At 48.4% G+C, this 23,607-nt stretch overlaps 2 protein-coding genes across 5 annotated transcripts in view; one reads left to right on the top strand and one right to left on the bottom strand.

The window, feature by feature from the left end:
* Positions 1-23,607, bottom strand: part of MACROD1 (mono-ADP ribosylhydrolase 1) — a 185,308-nt gene that overhangs the window by 86,665 nt on the left and 75,036 nt on the right. The gene's annotated exons all lie outside the window — the stretch shown is intronic.
* The window catches only part of FLRT1 (fibronectin leucine rich transmembrane protein 1), an 86,252-nt gene that overhangs the window by 29,111 nt on the left and 33,534 nt on the right, over positions 1-23,607 (top strand). Inside the window, exon 2 of the mRNA XM_038409417.2 lies at positions 9,697-9,909. The gene's annotated coding sequence lies outside the window, so the exon portion shown is untranslated. The remainder of the gene's footprint in view (positions 1-9,696; positions 9,910-23,607) is intronic.

The following is a 23,607-nucleotide window of genomic DNA, read 5'->3' as shown; positions in this document are numbered from 1 at the left end:
AAATCTCAGCTAGGATGATTCCCTGCTACCAGACTCCTGGTGTGGCCACTTACAGCAGTGCAGAGTGTGTGTGTGAAACACAGCTATCCAGATCTGTTACACTTGGCACCCAATTTCCACATGCAAGTGACTGTCACAAACTGCAGGGGAGCCTTGGACGTGGGCAAGCTATGACAGTGCCCCATGTATGTATGTATGTATCTAGCTATCTGGCTGACTCACTACTGTGCTACTTCTAATGCAGTCTTTTCCCCCAGAGCCAGCTGAAGGTACAATGTGTCCCAGTCACTACAGCAGCGTCTCTCTCTCAGACCTGCTCCGCTGCTGTGTCCCTAATCACGGTACAGCGGGCTGTATAATGTGGCAAGGGTGCCCTGAATGGAGGGAGATGGACAGAGAGAAGGATTCAGTAGGAAGAATGTGTGTGTGACTGCCCCCTGCTGGAAACAATCAGTCCAGCTGCTTCTCTGCATGGATGTTTGGGAATTGTTTCCTTTTTAAAAGGCCCAGCACTCATGAGCCCCATGCTGTGCTTTCCCTCTGCTTCTAGCAAACATCTTTCACCATTTATGCTGCCTACATTAACCTCTCTGCTGGCTTATTATGGGAACAAATTGCCACTTAAGAGCCACGCTCTCTCTGCCCAAGTCTCCGTCAGTCAGATAAATCCCTCTAGCCTATGCCCATCCCAGTGGGGGAGGATGGAGCACCACCACCCATCTTCCAGCCATAGTTTGCAACTTGCAGCTCAGGGTGAAGCCAGTGTACAGCTCAGAAATGCTACATCCAAGTGCTTATAGCTGATGACTTTTTTCTTAAAGTTCCAGCTCCTGGAGTCATTGAAATCTTGACTTGAAAAACAAATAAAGTCAAGCATCTAGCCCCCTGCCTTAGGTACCCCTATCACCATTGTATCTGGGCACTGTGAAACTTTAAAGTGTTTAGCGTCAAAATCCCCCTGTGAGGCAAGCAGTGCTGTCATCCCCATTCAGATGGGGAAACCCAGGCACAGATTGTCACAGATATTTAGGCACCTAACCCCTAGTGAAACCAAGTGACTTGTCCAAGGTCATATAGGGAGTATGTGGTGAAGCAGGGATTTGAACCCTGCTGTCCTGAGTCCCAAGCCAGTGTACTAACTGTCCAGCCTAACGCTCCACACATGCAGGGAAGAGCTTGGCAAGGTGATCTCTAGATGCTCAAAAGAACAGAAGCAATTTAAAAATCCCAAATCAATATGTACGATTTTTTAAATAAACTCTCATAATTTTTCACAGAAAATCTCAGGATTTTTGGGGACTGGATTCAGAATTTTAGGGCACTGAGGGCACAAATGCTATGGCTCTCATCAGATTCAATAAAGCTTTCAGATGCCAAAGCAAAGTGTGTCATTCAGATTTTCTGAGATATTCATGATATTATCGTAGGACCTACAGGCACCATCTGAGATTGAAGCTCCATTGATGGTGATGGCTTTAGGGCCCAGGCTGGTTCACAGACAGAGTGTCGGGATGGCAGAGGGCAGAGGTAGCAGGGACCATGTGCAGATAGCCCTGGACCCTGCCTCTGTAGGGCTGAGTTGTGCTAGCGTCTCATTTCTGGGCCTTCTCCCTCCTGTACCCCATGTGCTACAAAGACCAGAATCCCACCTTGTGGCAGCAGATGGTGCTGCACCTTGCAGCAGCTGGCGCCTCTCCCCCCCACCCCGACTGGCAGCAGTGCAGCACTCCAGGTGAACCAGCCCCCATTAGTGGCAGGAGGCAGTACTACATCCTGCAGTACATCAGCCACACTGCATAGCAGTGGCATTATCTTCAGAGCCACTAAGGACCATAGGCAGTCACCCCAAAGCCAGGCCCCAGGGCTGAGTTCCACACAGCATGCACCACGTATGTCTTTTACAAACCCCTAACATCTGTCACCAGGAGGATCTGAATGCTGCTCCTTCAGGAATGCCATCAGCTGGCAGTGATAGCAAGACTGTTATCCCTTCTGCAGGGGACAACCACTAGGTTGGGATGGAATAAGGGCTGCATGGAAGCAGGGGCAGGGGCCTGTCTTTTTGTTTGGTGTTTGTATAGCACCTGGCACTACAGGCTCCTTCCTGGTCTGAGCTCCTGGGGATCCTAGTTGCTACCGCAATCCAAATCGTACACAATAATTAAATAAATCTATTTCCAGAACAGCAGGGATTTGGGACAAAACTGCCACACCCAGGGGGGTGTAAAGAGACAGTAAATAGACCCAGGGAAGTGGTGGGATTGCAATACAGAGCTGGCCTAGACTGGGAACAGCAGGCTGAGGGGAAGGTGACTGGGAGACAGGAGGGATAAGTGGCTACTTCCCTTGCCTGAATGGTACTGATTGTTATTTTATGATCATATTAAAAATTCAATGGAATGAGCCTCTGAGCACTGGGAACAGGAAGCCCAACCACACAGGAACCAGGACTCTTGGGTTCCATCCCCAGCTCTAGGAGAGGAGTGGAGTCTAGTGGATTAGAGCAGTGGGGATGGAAGTCAGGACTCCTGGATTCTATTCTCAGCCCTAGGAGAGGAGTGCGATCTCATGGTTAAAAGCAGTGCTTCCCCTTCTGCAGCAAATAGAAGCTACTTGTCTACCCTCCATGGCCTAGCCCCACCCATCTGCCATCTCTCGTTTGACTCCCACTTCCAATCGGCCTGTGATGCCGGCCTCCATCGCCCATTTGTTATATTGCATGCCGAAGGAGCTGCCCATAAGCCCCCGCAATGCCACCTCACAGTCCCCCTTCAACCCCCTCCTTAAAACTCTCTTCTGCCCTGACGTCTACAAAAGCCTTGACAACAGTTTGGCTGCTTGTGGGCTGAGCCCACTGCCCATCACACTGACCGGGATTGTCTCATTGTTTCCTTGTGCTCCCTCCCCCATCTGGCTGTAGCCAGCTGTTGTCTCTTGTCTTATCCTTAGATTGGCAGCTCTCTGGGGCAGGGACTGTCTCGTTATTCTGTGTTTGTACAGAGCCAGAGTTGTGTGAGAGCCAGGTAAACCCAGGGCTGGGATAGCAGCTCTGCAATGGAAGGAAGCATTATTACTTTGTGTCAATTTCAGTGTGTGTGTGTGGGGGGGGGGGCTACCACTGGGCCCTTCCAAAACAGTCCCCCCATTCACATTAGCTGTGGATCATATCCTGTATCCCAGCTGCTCTGTTAGCCTGTAGCTCATGGGGTTCCTCTCAGCTCCCCACGGGGTGACTAACAGACCAATTAAACTGCCAATAAAAAATTTAATCAAGTAATAATGCACCTTACTTTGTTTAATTAGTGTTCTGTCAAGTGAATGAATATTTAAGATGAACATTGTGGAGCCGGTGCCAAGCGCTGGCCCAGCGGGCAGACGGACGGGAAGCCACGCTGCCAAACCCCATGGCCACATTTCAATTAAACTGACAGCTCCCCTCTACAAGGTAATATTGATCATGGGCTATTAGGTGGCTCCTCATCACCGTGCCAGGGGAAGGTGCCTGCAGATCAGATGTTACAGCTGTTCTAGGCGGAGCAGAGTCTTCCTGACTGCCAATAGTATTGTACTCCAGAGTGTTCCAAAGTGTGGGGCATCCCTGTCCACAGGACTAGCCTTGTTGGGAGGTGAAAATACCACAAGGACGTACTGCAGAGCCACAGCTTTCATTTAAAACCAGCCGTGAGTCTCTAGCTGTTGTGGTTGTGAAGAAATGCTTCAAAACGTGACCAGAACATAACCGACTGCCTGAGTCTGCAGAGAGCCTGAGCCAGTCGCTCTGAGAGTAAGGAGCTGTCCCGAGTGTAGCCGATGCAGCGATACAGCCTGAGTCTGCAGAGAGCCTGAGCCAGTCGCTCTGACAAGGAGCTGCCCTGAGTGTAACAGACACAGCGACACGGCCTGAGTCTGCAGAGAGCCTGAGCCAGTCGCTCTGAGAAGAAGGAGCTGCCTTGAGTGTAGCCGATGCAGCGAAATGGCCTGAGTCTGCAGAGAGCCTGAGCCAGTCTCTCCAAGGGGAAGAACCGCCATGTTCATTTCCACAGGGGTTAACTCAGAGGCTCAGTGCTGCTACTTTATGCTGCTCTTGTTAACTATTTCACTGCCCATCACAAACTGGGGAAAAGGGAGGAATCAATGTGCTCTGACTTCTCAAAGGGGAAGGTAGCACAGAGGATGTAATTAACCACACCAAAAACTTCCAGTTAAGAGGGCATCAGGACAAGCAGGGAAATAAGCTGTTAATGGTAAAGTCTTCTGCTGTCTGTGCAGTCATCATGTCTTCTACAACTCCATGAGGCATAACATATGCTGACCCATTCCATGGGCTAGGGCTATCATCTGTTACCTGTGTAGTTACATTATTACACAGCCTAATGTGGGCGCAGTTATACTGGTATAAAGGTGCCTTGTACATTTGATCCATAGTGGTACAGAGGCACAATTTTTGTCTACACACAAGTCCACATTGATCACAATCCCTAGCTCTCTTCATTCCTAGCTCTCAAGGCAGGTCAGGATCATGAGCCCCATTTTACAGAAGGGAAAAGAGCAGGAAAGAGACACGCCCACATTCACCCAGCAGGCCAGGGGCAGAGCTGGGACAGAACCCAGGTCACCTGACTCCCAGTCCAGTGTGCTATCCACTAGGCTGCACTGCCCGATCACATTGGTAGTGATATAAATGTATCCACACGATGGGCTTGTCTACAGGGGACACTGTAGGAAATTTAAGAAAAAGTTAATAAAGCGAGATGTTCAAGCCCATAAGTTAAAGTACAGTATACCCAGTGAGGATGCTGTACTTAGAAGTAAAAAGAAAAGGAGTACTTGTGGCACCTTAGAGACTAACAAATTTATTAGAGCATAAGCTTTCGTGAGCTACAGCTCACTTCATCCGATGAAGTGAGCTGTAGCTCACGAAAGCTTATGCTCTAATAAATTTGTTAGTCTCTAAGGTGCCACAAGTACTCCTTTTCTTTTTGCGAATACAGACTAACACGGCTGCTACTCTGAAACCTTAGAAGTAAAGTGACCCTAGTTTGCTTTAGCTTACGTTATGAAAAAAGTGGGGGGAGGATAGAAAGATAGATGTGCATGGGGATAGAAGATGGATGGATACACACATAGACAAACAGATAGATGAGAATATAGAAGAAAGGTAGGGTAGGCTGGAATATAGAAAAGAAAAAATAGATGCCACTACCTTGCTCCCCACCTTCCCCACCCCCTGAGCACTGGGCCATGGAAGGACTTTGATAATTATTTGTTTCACTTGAGCAACTCTGCGGCCAGCCAAGGCCAAAGCCCTGTAATGAGTATGGATTTGCCAGTAAATAAATCCCCTGCGCTCCCCGGGCCCTGTAATAAATGCATTTGGAGTAATCTGGCTATCACCTGCCGTAATTGCTAGCTGTCAGCCAAAATTGATGCCGCATGCACTGACTTTGCTACCGCTTTGCCCTTCCTTCACGCTGATCTATCTCCTCCTCCCTGCACCTCCCCTTTATCTGAGGAAAGCTCATGTTCCAGTTAGCCACCGAAGCAAACATCCCCTCCCCCCTTCCCCACCTGGGCCAGCCCAAGGAGGAGAGATTCGATGCTAATAAGAAGAGGGCTCTGTTTCTTCCTTGCATTGAAGCCAGGAATCCTGGCTCCCACCTCTGTCCTGGGCTCAAGTGCCAATGGGTCCTGGCAGCAAGAGGGGGGACCCTGATGGTGTGTGAGAAGGGGCACAGGCCAATCTGTCGAGATGTAAGCAGGCAGAGAGCACTGGCTTGTGGTGGTGGCTGAAATTTGTTAACTGAAACTTTTTTTCCGGCGCAAAAATGCAGATTTGGGTCGACTGAAATGTTTTGGGAGTTTGCGGTGATGTCACCCGACTGTTTCAGTCAGAAAACTCCCAAGTAATTGAAAGTTTCCATTTTTCAATTCCCAATGACTGTTTTGAAATTTCCTTCCATCTTATCAAAAAAATGTTTTAAAACATTAGAAACAAACCATCTTGTTTGACGTGAAACAAATTTCCCAGCCCTCCTGTGATTTTTCAGAATTACTAGCGAACCAAAAAATAGTAATTCACCCAGCTCTAGATTTGAGATCAACTCAACAAAACCTTCCCTGTGTGTGTTCATCACAGCAGGTGTCCATGGGGGAAGGGTTCTGCTTAGAGCTGGCTGCTTTCTGCGAATTGTGTCCACCATAAGAATTACCACACACTGGTCCATTTGTTCCTATAACCCTTTTCCAGTAGTGGCCAATAAAAGAAGAACATGTGATAACGCAACAGGCAGATGAGGGGTAAACTGTCCCCCATAAAGGCCCAATCCTAACCTCTAATTAGTCAGAGACTGACTTAAACCATGAAGCACAAGACTTTATCTCCCATCTGAAATCTTTGTTAGATCCGCTGCTTTAGCTTTGGATATTCTCATTATCCATATGAACATCCAATCCCTCTTTGGAGCTTGCTAAATTCTTGGCTTCAACAACATCCAGTGGCAGTGAGTTCCACCTGCTATTACATGTCAAGTGAACAAAGCACTTCCTTTGATCGGTTTAGACATGGCCACCCTCCAAATTCATGGAGACTCCCCTTGTGAGACAGGGAGACCAGAAGCTCCTTCTCTAGACCAGTCAGTATTGTACAGACTTGTACCTTGACCCATCAAATTGATCTCCTTTCTAAGCTGAACAATCCTGTACTTTATGCTTGTAGGTGGATGAATGGGTGTGTGTGGGGGGGTGGGGAGGGAGATCCAAGGGCACTTTCCCCAAGATTTGTGGTGTTAAACTCAATTTTAGGCTCCAGTTCCAGCTTTGGCCATTTCTTAAACTCCTCTTGCAGTTTCACTTGGATACAAGATCTGCCTTTCATTCCACCCCAGGGGCAGCTTCATCTCAGCACCAGGCAAGGGATCCCTGTATAAACAGTTGCTGCAGCTCACCCCAAAGTACCAGTCCCATTTAGATTCCAATGTAGTGACACTGATTTACATCAGCTGGGGATCTGGCCCAGCTGACTCCAATGACGCCATAGCTCTTTTACATGCTAGGGCAATGCCACTGTACACCAGTTGGGGATCTGTTCCATAATTCTGCTATTACAAACAAACTCTCAGCCCTAGAGATTAAATTCAACATGGAAGCCACCTTAAGTGACCTAGACAGAGCCAGCCCTGCTTCTACATAACTGAGGCCAGTTCAGTGACTTACCCTGAGACCCTCACTGGTCTCAACAGGAGCAGAATTTGGCCTTAAAATGGTGCACAAAAGCAGTGCTACCTCATTTTAAGAATCCAGACAAATCTCACAGCGTCGCCCACCTCCCAAGAATCTACTGCGACATTCATCATTTCCCCTTAAATCACCCTCTCTTGGAGTCATGTGATGACAAGAGAGTCATGTTTTCTAGTTTAGGACATGCTGGGAAAATTGGGAAATCCTAAAAGGCTGCAGGAAATTCAGAAGCTGAGTTACAGTGAACCACAGCACTGGTTACACTTTTTATTAAAAGATCTCCTGATTTCTCTGCCGATCTCCTGAATTCTCAAAGGCTTGAGGATGAATCATATGCTCCTGGAGGGAGAAAAGCAAAGCTCAAATTTCTCCTCCAACAGTGTGTGGAATAGAATCTGCCCTGTGGGCGGGGAGGGTATCTGGGGCTGCTATTGGCAGGGGGCAGAGGTGAGTGTGTGCCAATTTCTCCCCTTCTCTTGAGGCGATAAGTCTTTCGGCTCACACATGGCAACTTGTGGGCACCCGACTCTGCTGCTTACACGCCATCTCATTCCCCCACAGCTGTCGAGCCAGCAATTAGGTTTAATAAAGGCACAGAATTAGACAGCTGAAGGAGGAATCTCGTTGGCCTAACAATGCAATTATTACAGACAGTGCAGCCAGTCACCTCAACTCCCGGGCCCATCCCAGCTCTGAGACAGTGAGCTCAGCGGGACGCTGAAGGAGGGAGACAGGTGGGTTAACTGTCAAACTGCAGTTAGCAAGCAAGCTAAGGAGGCTGCCCAGGGCACACTGAGGGTGTGCAGATAGATTTGGTATATAAATTAAAGGCATGTGGGAGGGCAAGGATAGAGATATGCACAGACACTGGTATGTGCATGATCACACAGGTAAGTATGCAAATACACCCCCCATACATGTACTTACATATGCAAATGCATGCACACGTGTATGTAAATGCATGCACACACATGTCTGCAAATACACACACATATGCACAGATACATGCGTATGCAAACATATATGCAGATGGAGGCACACATGTATGCATAGAGCTGTACATCTGCAAATACATACACACACCTGAACAGGGCCCAATTTTCTATTCGCCCTTCCTGTTTGACATCCCTGCAAAAAATGGCACGTGTGTTTCTCTTGTTCTCATCTTTTATTTACCCCAGCTGCACTGCAGCCCCACCTCCCGACCCCGGCTACAATCCACTGCAATCATGACACTCACCCCTCTGTGGTTCCTGCCCCGTGTGGCAAGTGACTGCAGGACTCAAGAGGACCCCAGCAGCCTGTCTCAGGGCACTGGATAAAAGGATCCAAAGCACACGCTGGCTCCCTTCATCGCAACTGATTTACAGGGGGCAGTTGGCAAGGATAGCCAAAGAGTTGGCCAGGGGAAAGGAGATGGGGGGGAAATGCCCCTCCAGTGCACTGCAGTTTCTCACTGCAGCTCCCAATGGCGTCTCCAACCAGAGGCTCCCTCCCCATGCGGCTGCTAATTGTCATCGTGCCCCTCGCCTCCATCAGAAACCAATGCGTGTCCTGAACTCAATGCTGCAGAGCACAGGGCTCCACATGGGTGGCCAGTGGCACAGGGCACTGTTTGCATCAGCCCCAGCCTTCCCCTGCTGCCAGAGCACAGCCGCCCTGGACAATGGCTCCAAGCTCCCGCTGTGCACACCAGCCCCTAGCAGGGGCGGATGGGGAAGCCAGCATCCCAAGCCACAAGGTGCTGTGGGACACTGAGTACAGCAGAGTGCCCCAGACTGGGGGTCTTGACCACACCCCTCTGCAGGATGGGGGTCACACACATCGCAAAGCATCTGCACGGTGAGACCCCAGGAATTTCCTCAGAAGGAGGTCAGTGGGGAGGGTCCTGGGTGGCACACGGAGTGGTACTTGCGCTGGCACTGCAGGGAGCATGGCAGACAGATCTGAGCTCAGTTACCCCTCTGGAGTCTGCATCCCCGGTTTTGGGCTGCCTCTCTCTGCTTCCTGGAAGCCGGGGTAACTGGGTAGATAGAGGGGTGTGCATGACAACAGAAACATCACGAAAGCTTATGCTCAAATAAATTTGTTAGTCTCTAAGGTGCCACAAGTATTCCTTTTCTTTTTTATCAGAACTAGGGTTCTAGTCCCAGCCTTGGAAAGGAAGTTGGGTCTAGGGGGTTAGAGCAGCCGGATTTAGAGTCAGGACTCCTGGGTTCTATTCCCAGCTCTGAAAGGGGAGTGGGGTCTAGTGGTTACAGCAGGTGGGAGTAGAGACTCTGGACTCCTGGGTTCTATCCTGGACAAGTCCCTCTGCCTCAGCATCCCGCGCTATAAAACAGGGAGGACAGATGTCCCTTGTTATGCTGTTTGAGGGCTGCAGTGGGAAAGCTGCTACAGCATGAGATTGCTGCTAATATTGATGCTATACCCAGATTAACCCTTTCCCTCCCTCTACAGTTACCAGCCCAGAGAGCCCGTCCAGCTGAGCCTGTGAGAGCCACCCCATTACATGGCTTGCCCAGCTGCTGTTGCCCCCAGCTTACCCTCTCCCTGGAGCCAGGCTATATCGTGCTGCTGCTCCCCACCCCCTCACCTGCCATGGACCCAGGCGTCCTGAGCAGGAGGACCACAGAGCCCACACTGCTGGCTGGGATCCCGGAGCACCCAGACGTGAGTTGAACATGTTGGCTTCATTAACTGGGGGGGGTTGGGGGGATACAGTTCAAAAGGGAGTTATTAAAACATCAGATCTTTGATTAGAAAACGGAGTCAGAGAAGGAAAGCACTATGGACCCAACGTGACCTACATATACACCCCACTCTACCCAGCCGTCTATCCCCATTCCCACCCCTCTCCCTGTGGGTCCCCCTGTACATCATTAGCTGTGGCATGTCCATGCATGGAGCGGGCCTGGCAAGGGGCCATGGCTGGCTGCTGAAGGTTGCTCGGCTGCTCCAGGCCCTTGCGTTGTGGCCTGATGTTCATGCTCACAGACAGTACTGGAACAGCTGGGCCCCGGGGCTCTCCCTGTGGGGTTGGGCCCCTGCAATCACAATGACTTGGAGAGTGGCAGCCAGCTGTCAGGAGGCCCTGGCTGATGCAAAGGATGGACATTGCACGGATTCACAATGGCACACCCGGTGGTAGGGAGGGCATGTTAGTGTCTGGAGCAGGAGGTCTGTGTGTTGGGATTGAGGAGCTTTGGGATGGCTGTGAGGGGAGGGGAGCTCAGGGCTGGGATCAGACAGCAGGGGCTGAGGTGCTGGAGTGATACTCAATTAAGTATTTAAGTTGCTGCATCACGTAAGGGTTCCTAACCACGCTCCTTCAATTTCTCTGTATGCATGTGGGTCGGGGAGCAGCCAGGACTCCTGGGTTCTATTCCCAGCTCTGGGGAGGGTGGGGTCAAGTGCGTAGAGCAGAAGAGGCTGAAACTGCTGCGTACTCTCCCCAGGTCTGTGGAGGAGAGTGGCCCCCCCAGCCCCTCCATGGCTGCCGGGTTTGTGATTCAGCTGGCGCTGACATATCCTCACCAAGGTCGGGGGGAGGGCACCCAGAGCCCTTTAACTCACTTTTATTTGTCCTCAGAATTGCTATTGATTTACAAGTGTTTGAACTCTGCCCAGTCACTTCCAAGTAGGATGAGTTGGAGCTGGCAGAGGCCCACTCCCTTCCCCTCCTCCAGAACAGAACCCAGGAGCCCTGACTTGACCCCCACCCCCCGCCCACTCTAACTCCCCTGCCCCCACTCTCCTCCAGGACCGAAGACTCCTTCAGGACAGCCCCCCATGATTTTAGAAGCTACTTCTAAGCTTTTGCATCCTTTCCTCAAGCCCCACTTCCAGGGTTCCTTTGCTCCCCCCTTGTTAATTGCAGTAGCTAGAGCCAGCCTGTCCCCGTCCCCACAGGCAATCTTGGCCAACTCAGAGCCCCAGCTGTCTGCTCCCTAGTTCATTCTCAGATCAATATTCTTGAGAAGAGGCTTTTCCATTCCTCAGAGGCAGCTGGCTCTGGGCTAACTGAATCCTGCCCTTCGTCCCTAATCCAGCGATGCAGCTACAGGCTAGCCAGCAATTTGATGGGCTAATGTCCTGATTTCCTCCAGGAAAAGCTACTCTTAGCATTGAAGGCTACGGGAGTGATTGAATTGCATGTTAGGAACCAGCCTTATTGTTATGGTACCAACTAGAGGTCTCCACCCATCCTGCCAGGTGCTGCACAGACCCTGGCCAAGACCAGGCCCCAATTGCACCAGGCGCTGTACAGACACAGAGTGGCAGTCCCTGCCTTGGAGAACTCTCAATCTGAACAGACAAGGGGCAGGAAGGGAAACAGAGGCACCAAGTAGGGAAGCGGTTTGCCCAAGGTCACCCAGCAAGTCAGTTCTAGCCTAGTCCCTTATTTGCTGAATCTTGACATCTGTAAATCTGTCCATAAAACATACATGCTATGTTAGGAGTTTGTGTGTGTGGGACAGGAGGGAGCCCAGGGCTGGGATAACGGGGGGTAGATGGCAGGATTGAGGGGCACAGGCAGAGCTGGGGCGAGCCCAGGATGAGATAGCAGGGGGGGTGCAGGGCAGGACTGAGGGGCACAGGCAGAGCTGGGGGGAGCCCAGGGCTGGGATAGCAGGGGGGTGTAGGACAGGATTGAAGGGTGCAGGCAGAGCTGGGGAGAGCCCAGGGCTGGGATAGCTGAGGGTGCAGGACAGGATTGAGGGGCCCAGGCAGAGCTGGGGAGAGCCCAGGGTTGGGATAGCAGGGGGTGCAGGTCGGGATTAAGGGGCACAGGCAGAGCTAGGGGGAGCCCAGGGCTGGGATAACAGGGGAGTGCAGGGCGGGATTGAGGGGCACAGGCAGAGCTGTGCCAATTATTTTAAAGCACACATCCCCCATTTGGAGACTCCCACTATATTGGTGGCACTGGGCATAGAAAGTCATGCATGTGCTTTTCACACTGGCGCATGGAGAGATGGCATGCTGAACCTTTGCAGCTGGGGGAGGGGCAGGGCGCAGAAACAAATTACAATTACAATCCACATCGGGATCCTGGCAACGCGTTTAATTTAAACTGACTCGCAATAAAAAGCTGCAAATCTGAACACTGTGGAGTCTTGGGGGATATTGAACAAATTGTCTGGCAGAGAAACGCATTAAAAATTACCCTGCAATCAGAACAAACTAAAAAGTTAAATTACAGGAAGTGGAATCCATATGTAAATGAGTGGCACTGAGAAGTGGGAGCAAGCCTCTGTGCATGAGATGGGAGCCAGGACTCCTGGGTTTTCTCCCCAACTCTGAAGGAAAGTGGTGTCTAGTGGTAAGAGAAAGGGGGCTGGGAATCAGGACTCCTGGGTTCTATCCCCAGGTCTTGGAAGTAGGGTGATCAGATGTCCCGATTTTATACGGACAGTCCTGATTTTGGGGTCTTTTTCTTATAGAGGCTCATATTACCCTCTGTCCCGATTTTTCACACTTGCTGTCTGGTCACCCTACTTGGAAAGGAGAAATCAGTGATGTTGTGTCTGGTATCTTCGGAGTGCAGTTTGTTTATTTACATTGTATACCTTAAAAAAAAAAAGAACCCCAAGAATCCCATGACTTTAAGGAAAATGCCAAAAATCATGAGATTCAGGAATAAATCCTGAAGATTAGCAATGCTGCTCTGTTAATTATACCCACGCCCTTCCCACAGGCAGGGATAGATCCCAGGCGTCCTGGCTCCCACCCACGCCTTGCCCTAACCACTAATTCACCTTTTCCAGCAACCACAGTTACACCCAGAGAATTTGTTTGAAAAACCAGCACATCTGTAATCGATGTGGGATCTTACATAGCTTTAATTCCCCCAAACAGCAGCCTCTGTCTTAGGTTCCACAACTGGTGTGGGAGGGAGTGAGGAAAGGGCTGCTTTGCTTAGAGAAGATGTACATTGGTATGCAGTTTGCCTCTGGCAAGACAAAATAGAACCTAGGAGTAGGAAATCTTCATTCCTCCTCATCCAATGAGCCTATTACAGCCCCTAGCAGCACTACTAGGCATGGAAATTGGTGTAGCTCCTATGATGCATGCAAAACCATTTGGGAACAGTGTTTAGAGTATTATGGTACTGGGCTGAGTACAGGAGTAACTGGGTGAAATGTAATGGCCTGAGATGTGCACAAAGTCAAACTAGATGATCTAACGGTCCTTAAACTCTATGGCTCTGTGAAATCTACGAATCCATGAGTGGAACTGGTCAAGGAAGTTTAATCCAAAGAGGTTTCCATCAAAAAATGTGGCATCATGGGAACGTTTTGATTCTAATGATACTTTCAAAGGGAGAAAGTCATCATGGACTCTCTCGATTTTCTCATTTTGATGATGTCGAAAAATATCCTAGAATCACAGCAATGCAGGACTGGAAGGGGACTCAAGAAGTCACCTAGTCCATCCCCAGGGATGAGGCAGGAGGAATCTGTGCCCAGAATGCAAGAAGGATGTTGATAAATTGGAGAGGGTTCAGAGAAGAGCCATGAGAATGATTAAAGATTAGAAACCATGCCTTATAGTGATACACTCAAAGAGCTCAGTCTATTTAGCTTAACAGAGAGAAGGTTAAAGGGCAATCTAGATTACAGCCTCTAAATGTCAGCATGGGGAACAAATCTAGCAGAGACAGATCTAACATGATCCAATGGCAGGAAGTTGAAGCTACACAAATTCAGAGTGGAAATAAAGCATCAATTTTTAATGGCGAGAGTAATTAACCACTGGAACAATTTACTTAGGATAAAATCAAGATTTTAATGTTTTTCTAAAAGATCTGCTCTAGGAATTATTTTGGGGAAGTCTTATGGCCTGTGTCATACAGGAGGTCAGGCTAGTTGATCACAGTTAGCCCTTCTGGCCTTGGAATCAGTGGGAAATGTTTCATTTCAGTATCACCTTTTTGATTTGTTTAGTTTCCACTTTTCTATGCTATTCAAATATTTCTAATAATATATAATACGTAGATATGTCATGTATATATTATCTATAGTACATCTGTTACATTGAATAGTTTAATAGCATAGAAAAGTGGAAAGAAAATGAATCAAAGGGAAATGATCCATTTTTACCTTATTGAGAATGTCCAACCATTTCTTTTCAAAACAAAATGTTCCAATGGTCCCTGATCAACATAATTTGGCCCTTGCTTTTCATGGGAAACTTCAAAATTTTGGCTTTTCACTGATTTGGAATGAAAAAATCCTTTACAATGTTGAGATTTCCTGTGGAACAGAAATTGCATTTTCCCATCTGCCCTGAAAAGGAGTTTTTACCTTCATCTTTGATAGCTCTGATGCTTCTTTTATCCTTCTCCATGAGTTTCGGAGGTGCATCTAGGAGCCAGGCTTCTGATCAACATGCCTATGTTGAGTCGTAACAAAGTGGTTAAAAACAAGCCAGTTTTCTGAGAATTTGCAGCAGGTGCTGCAAAAAAGAGAACACTCCTAAATTGTGGATTTAATTGCAAATAAAATAATAATAATTTCTCCCTCTTTTTTCCTCCATCATGGGCAATTCTGAAATCAATATTGGCTGATTTTCTAAAAGAGGTGCTCTAGGTCAGGCATTATTTCAGGGCAGTCTTATAGCCTGTGTTATACAGAAGGGCAAACCAGATGATCACAGTGCTCTCTTCTGGCCTTAGAATCGAGGATTAAATGGATGTATCACACTGGAATGGGCTCTGCTGAGCCACTAGGGCTACACAGGGGGAAGTGTATTAAGGTCTGGTCAGCATAGGTGCAACCATAGAAGGTTTGCAGCTTTTAATTAAAAAACACTCCAGCTCCCACAAAGTTTAGTGTCAGGGAGGATGATTTGCATCACTAAAGAGTCACAAAGAAAGCCGGAGGATCTTGAGTCACTGAGTTTTCAAGGCCAGAAGGGACCATTAGATCATCTGGTCTGATTTCTTCCTGTACATTAGAGGCTGCAGAATTTCACCAAATTACCCCTGTACTGAGCCCAAAAACCTGTGTTTGATTGAATCAACTTCCAGGGAGGCATCCAGTCAGATGGAGAATCCACCCCTTCTCTTGGGAGTTTGTTCCAATGGATAATCACTCTCCTCAGGAGAAACTGATGACTTATTTCTAACTGGAATATTTCTGCCTTCACCTCCAGCCTTAGGTCCGTGTTCTGCCTTCTCCATTAGGTTAAAGAGCGCTTTAGCACTGGTATATTCTCCTTGTGAAGGTACAAACGCTCCAGAATCAAGCCCTCTTTCAGTCTTCCTTCTGAGAAGCTAAATAGATTGAACTTCTTATGCAGGGGCACCAGGATTGGGGTGGGGGGGCCCTATCACTTTTAAAAGTAAGATTATGTAAAAGCTTTTTACCGGCCGTAAGGGTGAGCAACAGGAGAAGCAGAGAGGAGCGAGTGGAACGGGAGGAGGATCTTGAGGGAAAGAGGTGGTGTGGGGATGGGGCCTCAGGGGAAGGAACGGTGCGAGGGCGGGACCTCAGGGGTATGGGCAGTGCAAGGGCGGAGGCAAGGGTTGGCACGGGGGCAGGGTCTCAGGGTGAAGGGGCAGAGCCGGGCCATTTTTAAGGAGCTTCTGCTGCTCCTGTTCTTACATCTCTCCCAGTAAGAGCATTTTCTCCAGCTTTCATCGTTTCTGTGGCTCTTCTCTGCACTCTCTCCAATTTTTCAACAGCTTTTAAAAGATCAATTCTTGAACATCCAAGACACTGGATTGGCTCAACTGATGCAATTAGAAAATTTACAATCAAATTACGCAGCCAGGGGTTAGTGGCAGGACCATGGATGGTGTCCCCACTAGTTTGAATATGAATTATAGTCTCATTTGCTGTAATAGGCGTCTTTTACAGTGCTGGAGAAGGATTCTCAGCTGATGCAAACAGGTGTATTTATACTGGCTGGGGATCCGACCTACTGACTCTAATGGGGCAGTGTCAGTTTACACCAGCTGAGGATCTGGCCATTGATTCCAATGGAGCGACGCTGATTTACATTAGCTAGAGATCTGGCCCCCCTGACTCCAATGGAGCGCTGCCAATTTGCACCAGCTGGGGATCCAGTGAGGGGGGGCCACTGCACAAACCCCAACAGACTGGGGCCCAGACACAATCCCCAGCTCAAACAGTGGACAGTCTAAATAGTCAAAGGGTGGGAGGGGAAACTGAGGCACAGGGAATGGATGCCACTTCCCCCAGCGGAGCCAGAAATAGATGCCACATGGCCTATATCTTAGTGCAGACCCCCTATCCACCGGACCTTTTCAATCTTCTGATCTCATGCTACAGCAGAACAAAATGATAGCAAAACCTCCCACATCATATTTTCAAGACCTCCCCCATATATCTGTGCCTTCCTCTCTTGCTGACCCCAAACCTGAGACTGATTTCCTTCCCCAAATCTCTGGCAGCAATGGGCTAGGGAAAGGATAAGGAAGGGGGAGCATTGAATAGCTGGTGATTATTTCCCCTGTCCACAAACAATCTCTTTAGCTTGTCTAAGAAGAAAAAAATAAATAAACGTAAAATCTATATCCTTGGTATATTACAGCCATTGGGTGTGGGGAAAACACCATAACTAATGCCAAGTGAATGAGAGCGTTAACAATAGGGGGCTCAGTATAAATAAATAAAATACAATATGAAAATAATACACCCGTACACACACACCCCATTCCACTGCAAATAAAAATAGATTTCTTATCCTGGGTGGAAATTGACTAACTGTTATGGCATATGAGGCATGAAACATCCAATTGGGAAGGACTAGAGATATATATTGTGTTTTTAAAGAGAACAGCCGCGTGCCAGAGAGAAAGGCCAGGAGGGCGAATTATCTCAATGGAAATCAGGCCGATAAAAAACCCCACAAGTGCCCACCATGGGATCATGGGCTCTTTAACTCTCACTTACACATGTCCTTACATTAATGAACACCCCAGCAGTAGCAGTCCAAGAAAGCCTGGGCAGCAGAGAAATCGCTGGATTTCTGACAATGGACCAGCTTGCTGAGTTCTTCTAGTTTGTCTCTCAAGTCTCTGGACTCCTGCATTCTGTTCCCAGTTCAGGGAAGAGAGCGGGGTCTAGTGGTTTAGAGAGAGAAGCTGAAAGTACTGGTTTCTGTCCTTTGCTTTCGGAGGGGAGTGTGGTATAGTGGTTAGAGGAGAAAGCGGTGGGCTGGGAGTCAGGACACCTGGATCCTATCCCAGCTCTGGCCAGCCCCAAAAGGGGTTATATGTATCACACAATCTCTCTCTCACCAGACATAATCCTCCTCCATCTATCTAAGGATCTATCCTGCCATCTCAATGAGTAATCATTGCTCAGCAGTACAGATAAGATGAGCACGTCCATTTCAGACTGCTCTGTACTTTATAGGAATCCTGGCACCAGAGTGGAACAATGGGGCCCATCTACTCAGGTATCCCATCTGCAACAGAAGCTAGAACCAGCTATAAGAAACCCCTTAATGGTCAATTATGAAATAACCAGCCACTAGGGAGGTGTTTACCTGAACCCCCCTCACTGAGAGGCTGGTTTAGTCTGACCCCCAACCATTTAGTTAAGCCAAAAGAAGGATTTCCCAATGGTTAGGGCACTAGCCTAGGCGCTAAGAAATGTGGGATCAATTCCCTGATCTACCACAGACTCCATTTCCCTTCTCTGGCCCTTGGATTTTCCATCTGTAAAATGGGGAGAATAATCCTTCATTTGTCTATTTAGACTGTGTGGGGCAGGGACTATCTCTCACTGTGTGTCTGGGCAGCACACAGCACAACGGGGGCTGTGATCTTGGTTGGGGTCTGAGCAGCACCTGGCAAAATGGTGCGCTGATCTCAATCAGGGTCTGTGCAGTGCCCAGCACAATGGGGGCTCTGATCTCAGTCAGGGTCTGGGCAGCGCCTGGCACAATGGTATGTTGTGGATGCTAAATATTTTGAGGTGCTAATTAACAGGGTTCATCTAAGTAAGATAAATTGATCATGCTCACTACTGATCAGGTGTATGCATCAGCTAAAATCAGCTGTTAATAATTACTGCACTGTGGGAATGTGTCTCTCTTTATTTTGGGTGTTGGTTAATATTTTTTAAGCATAGCAAAAATAGTAATAATGAACATATAGAAATGCCTCCTCTCCATTAACCCTAATACTTAAGAAACAAGCCTATTGACACAGTCACAAGAGATTATGCCAGTCTGATTGGATTAAATTCAGCAGATTGGCACATCAGAAAAATAACCAGGCAGTTAAAAACACAGGGAAAATAATTTATTTCTGCGACGCGGGGCCATTATGTTCATAATAATGCAGTGGGGAATGCGGATAGGAGCGGGAATTGTAAAGCGTGGAGGAGACAGTAGGTTTCTGAAGGCTGATTACAATCCCACGTAAACAGGGAAGAGATGAGGATGAGTTAACCCCTTGGGTGCTCCCTCAAGGAATCCTGAGAACCAAAGATTTGCCTAGAACAGATTTTTTATGCATACATAGTGCCAGTGCTCATTCTGCCATAATTCTAAGGATGTTAGATGAGAAGGGAACTCGGTCTGTATGGGCCATTCAATGCTTAGCTCCTGACTGTCTTTTCTTCTGTGTCTGTACAGCACCTAGCACAATGGGGTCCTGATCCCTGGCTGGGGCTTCTGGGCGCTACCATCACACAAGTATTAAATAACTAGGAGCTGAACGCCCGGGCTGTTGCACAGGTGAATTTGTGTAGTCGTGAATGTAAAAAAGCCAAAAATGGCCAAGAACATACGAATTGGACGACGGTAACAGACCGCGAATCTCAGGGATAATTGACCTTGGTGACATTCTGAACAAAGAGAGCTCTAACCAATGCTTTGAGCTCTTTCTTTCAGGTCACACTGACTCAGCAGACATTCTAGGGTTTGTGACACACAGTGACAATCCTGGAATCTTATTATCTAGCTAAGATGGCTGAGGATGCTGGCTGCAATGGTGTTATTTTAGTGGGGTGGTAATTTGTCAGATGAATCCCAGACAACTCATTGCATGCGCCATACTGGTGCAGGAAGGGAACACATTTCAGACACCTAGGTACGGATGGGAGCTGGCACCCCCTGGATGGGAAAGGCCCCATTCCCCACCCCTCTGAGCAGCCAATCCCCCACCAGGGCTGGCTCTAGGTTTTTTGTCGCCCCAAGCAGAATGCCACCGAAGCAAAAAATAATTTAAAAAAGGGCCGGAGTGCCGCTGAAGCAAAAAAAAAAAAAAGGGTCGGGAATGCTGCCCCTTGAAAAGTTCCCCAAGCACGTGCTTGGTTTGCTGGTGCCTAGAGCAGGAAGATGACTCCCTTATCCCAGCTCCTCTGCAACTGTCTTTAGAGCCAGGCTGCTTAAGTGCAACAACATCATGATAGCAAGAGCGGTGGCAGCAGTAGGAATGAAATGGAGCAGCAAGTGCTGCAGGGGCATCAAATTCACAGAATCCGGGCCATTAACTGGGACATGGTTCCTAAGGAGGAAGGGGGAGGGGCAAGTGTAAACCTCAATCGTTCATTCTGTCGCCCTCTAGTGGTAGCAGAGAGCCACAGATAGAGGTTGCTGAGCCTCCTACAGCTTTAGATCTTTTAGCTCAAGCTGCAGAGGCTTGGGACCCTATTAAGAGAGATCCCTGGTTCCATCCCTGCTGCCAGCTACAACTGAGCACGGAATGGATATTTTGACTTGTTGGCAACTTCAAAAAATCAGGGGGAAAAGTTATTTCAGCTCAGACTGAAAATGAAAATTTTCAGTAAATCAAAAAATTGGAAAAAAATCACCTTGATTTCCACCATTTTTTGACATTTGGGAATTTAAAAAAAAAGATGAAAGGAAACTTTGAAACACAGTCATTTTGAACTGAAAAATCAAAGCGTGTCAATGTTTTTTGGGGGGATCAAAACGAACAATCCAACAACATCACCATAATCCACCAAACATGCCGGTGTCACCAAATCTGCATTTATCTCCCCAAAATGTTTTGGCCAAAACACGTCACCTACCTTTCCTGCCAGCCACCCTGCCAGGGTACCGTGCTGCATGGGCCAGGGAGCTGATGCCTTTTTTTTAGCCAAACTTTCCCCATAACACCAGCCCTTGGCGGTTCACGCAAGAGGAAGATTATGCTGGGTGCTGTGGCTGCCAAGCCCTTGCGGGACACTCAGGAACTGAATGCAGCTTTCTCTAGGCATCCTCTCCTGCTTAACAAATCATGCAGATGAGATGTGAGGACAAGACTGGCTGATGTATTTTTCCCCAGCTGGTTTGAGGAGCAGAGAAGTTCAGTCACTGCTTGGTTTGTTGGACAAAAGAGCAATAGGATTCTGTTCCCTGAGCTCCCAGAGTCTGGGACAAATAAATTCATCCAGGGGCAGGAAGGAAAATATTCTTATCCCTGTTATGGGGGGAAGGCAGGGGAGAGTGATGCACAGAGAGGAAAGGACTTGCTGTGGCAGGAGACGAGAACAGAACTCAGCAGTCCTGGCTCCCAGTCCCTCACTCCAATGGATCTAAGAATACAACCCAGGAGCCCCGACCCCCAGTCCTCCTCATTCTAACCATTTGACCTCAGTCCCCTCCCAGAGTTGGGAATAAAACCAAGGAGTCCTGACTCTTAGCCCCCGCTTCTCTAACCACAGAAGCAGGGGCTGAGAGTCAGGTTTTTTTGATTCTATGCCATTCTTTAATGGTTAGAGTACTGGGAGCCCAGAGCCAGGACTCCTGGGTTCTATTCTCAGTTCTGGGAGGAAAAGATAGTGGTTAAAGTTTGGTGTGGGGGGGGAAGGCTGAGAGTGAGGGCTCTGGGGAGGACTGGGAGCCAGGACACCTAGGCCCCTTCCCCACAGGTTGGGGGAGGGAATTTATTACAGCCCCATGTGGATGGATTAGACCCATGGCTCTTTTCCCGGCATATTAACACTTCATAAAAGCTGCACTAGGCAAATAAATAGAGAAGTAAGTAAATTGGGGTGAACATCTTTCTCCAGTAGAACAGGAGGCTGGTTTCTATAACTCCTGTTCCTCTCCTGAGTGCTTTGCCCCCAATGCCTTAGATAAGGGACCAGAATAGCCTGGATAGATACAAATGGAAGAGGCCATTCCCCTTGCAATAACAGCTCCCATACAGGCCTTGCTATGATAAGATACGTGCTTTATTGAGAATAACTGGTACCGTAGAGAGGGGCTGTCTGAGAGCAGATCCACTGCTGTCAGGCATCGTGTGAGAAATATGGGGGCTAAGGAGAAGGCGGCCAGGAGTGGTGTCTAGTGGTTACGCAGGGGCTGGAAGTCAGGACTCCTTGGTTCTGTCCCCAGCTGCGGGGGAGGGGAGTGAAATCTAGAGGGTTGAGGCCAGGGGGTGTCGGAGTCCGGACTCCTGGGTTCTATTCCCAACTCTCTTTGGGGAGTCACTTGCTCACTCTGAAGCAGGAGGCTAACAAGACCACATGTAAATATCAAGGGGATTAATTAGCAAGTATTTTAATGAGCATAACTATTAATTGCTGTTGTTATTACTCCTGGAAAGTTTTCTGCCCCAATCTAAGCCACAGCCTGCTTTCCTCATGCGCACCACAGTCCATCCTCGGACTCTGTTCCAGGGGCTAGTGGTAAAGGGTCTTCAGGACACCTGGGTTCTAGTCTCAGTTCTGGAAGGCTAGCGGAGTCTAGTGATTAGATCAGAGGGTGGATAGGAGTTCGGTCTCCTGGGTTCTGTCCCCTGATCTGGTAGGGAGTGGGGTCTAGTGGTTAGAACGGGGGGCTGGGAGTCAGGACTCCTGGGTTCTATCCCCTGTTATGTGAGGAAAGTGATTTCTAGTGGTTAGAACAGGCAGTCTGGGAGTCAGGGCTATTGGGTTCTGTCCTCTGATCTGGGGATGGGGAGTGGAGAACAACAGGAGAGAGCTGGGAGGAACCCACAAAATACTGGCAAGAGCAACACCAGGGAGTCCCCGTCTTTGTCCAGTATCTGCCCCTTCCATTGACACATACCCTTGCCCAGGCCTGGGGAACCGCTATCAGCACCAGTCCCCCATTGCCTGGTCTTGGCCCAACCCCTGCAGCCCCAGAGAGGGGGAACCAGTACCGAATGACATGAGATGAGGAATTCATCAAAAGAAAGAACAGAAACTGCAGTTGCCACCATTCCAGGCTAGAGCTCCCAGCACAGGGGCAGAACCCAGGAGTCCTGACCTTCATTCTGGCCCTGCATCTTTGAGTAATTTGCAGCTGTATGCTCCAAGGAGGCTGCACAGACGACCTGCATTAATTCCTCCCAGATGCATAACTCCTGCTCTCATAAAATGCTCCCCCACACTTGTCCACTGGTCCTGCCAAACCTCCTCCCGGGTCTCTCCCCTACTGCCGCTGAGTCCTTGATGCCTCCTGCCTGGGCACTATGAATGGAGATCCCATGCAGGGAGGGAATGGAGCTGACTCACGTGCTAGCTCTGCCATGCCATGCCTGCACACGCTCCAGGGCATTAACAGGAGCCAAGTGCTCCTTTATGTCAGCTGAATCAGACAGCCCATGGGGTGGGGGAGGGGAGAACTAAAGGGGCCATTTTTTAACACAGCTACTCCCCCTGCCATGTCAGTCACCAGCTTTTTAATGCAGAGCCTCTTTGCAGGATATGTTATTGGCAGCGCTGGAGATGCCTAGCATGGTTAGAAGGCTGGGGATAAGGGGGATGGATGCTTCAGAGGCTGCAAAGAACCTACTCTGCTGTCAGGGGGGTGGGCGGTTGGGGGGAGGGCGGTGAAACAGGGACACTGCCTTGTGCACCAGGCTAGGGTCCAAGAGATGGAGAGATTTCATAGAGTTTAAGGCCAGAAGGGACTGATCATCTAGTCTGACCACCTGTATACCACAGGTAATTCAGTTTCACCCAAATATCCCTACATTAGATTTGGGATCAAATCTAGAAAAAAGGAAAATTCCACTGCATCTCTTCCTTTTTATAATGTCAAATCAGTTCATTTCGAGAAGGTAAATCTCATCTCCTATCACAGCAAAGGCAAACTAAAATGCATCAAAAGATCACGTGGAAAAAAACATTTTCTCCTTCTCAAAATGAAATGTTTCCACATGATCAAAAGAAAACAATTCAATGGAACTGAATCAAACTTTTTTGGTGGGATTTTCCTTCCCTGGAAAATTTCTGTTTTGGAACAAAAACATTTCAAAATGTCAGAATTCATAGAAAAGTAAAAAAAAATCGAGAGGACCTAGTGGAAACGGAATGGTTTACCATCTGAGAATGAAATGAGAAAGTCAAAATGATTCGTTCTGACTTCTTCCTGACAATAAATTTGTCAAAATTGACATGTTCCCACAACAGGTTTCATTTTAACCAA

The sequence above is a fragment of the Dermochelys coriacea genome, chromosome 7 (assembly GCF_009764565.3).
Source record: "Dermochelys coriacea isolate rDerCor1 chromosome 7, rDerCor1.pri.v4, whole genome shotgun sequence".
Taxonomy (NCBI): Eukaryota; Metazoa; Chordata; order Testudines; family Dermochelyidae; genus Dermochelys; species Dermochelys coriacea.
The sequence above is the reverse complement of the archived record's forward strand: the minus strand, read 5'-3'. Positions and strand labels throughout refer to the sequence as shown.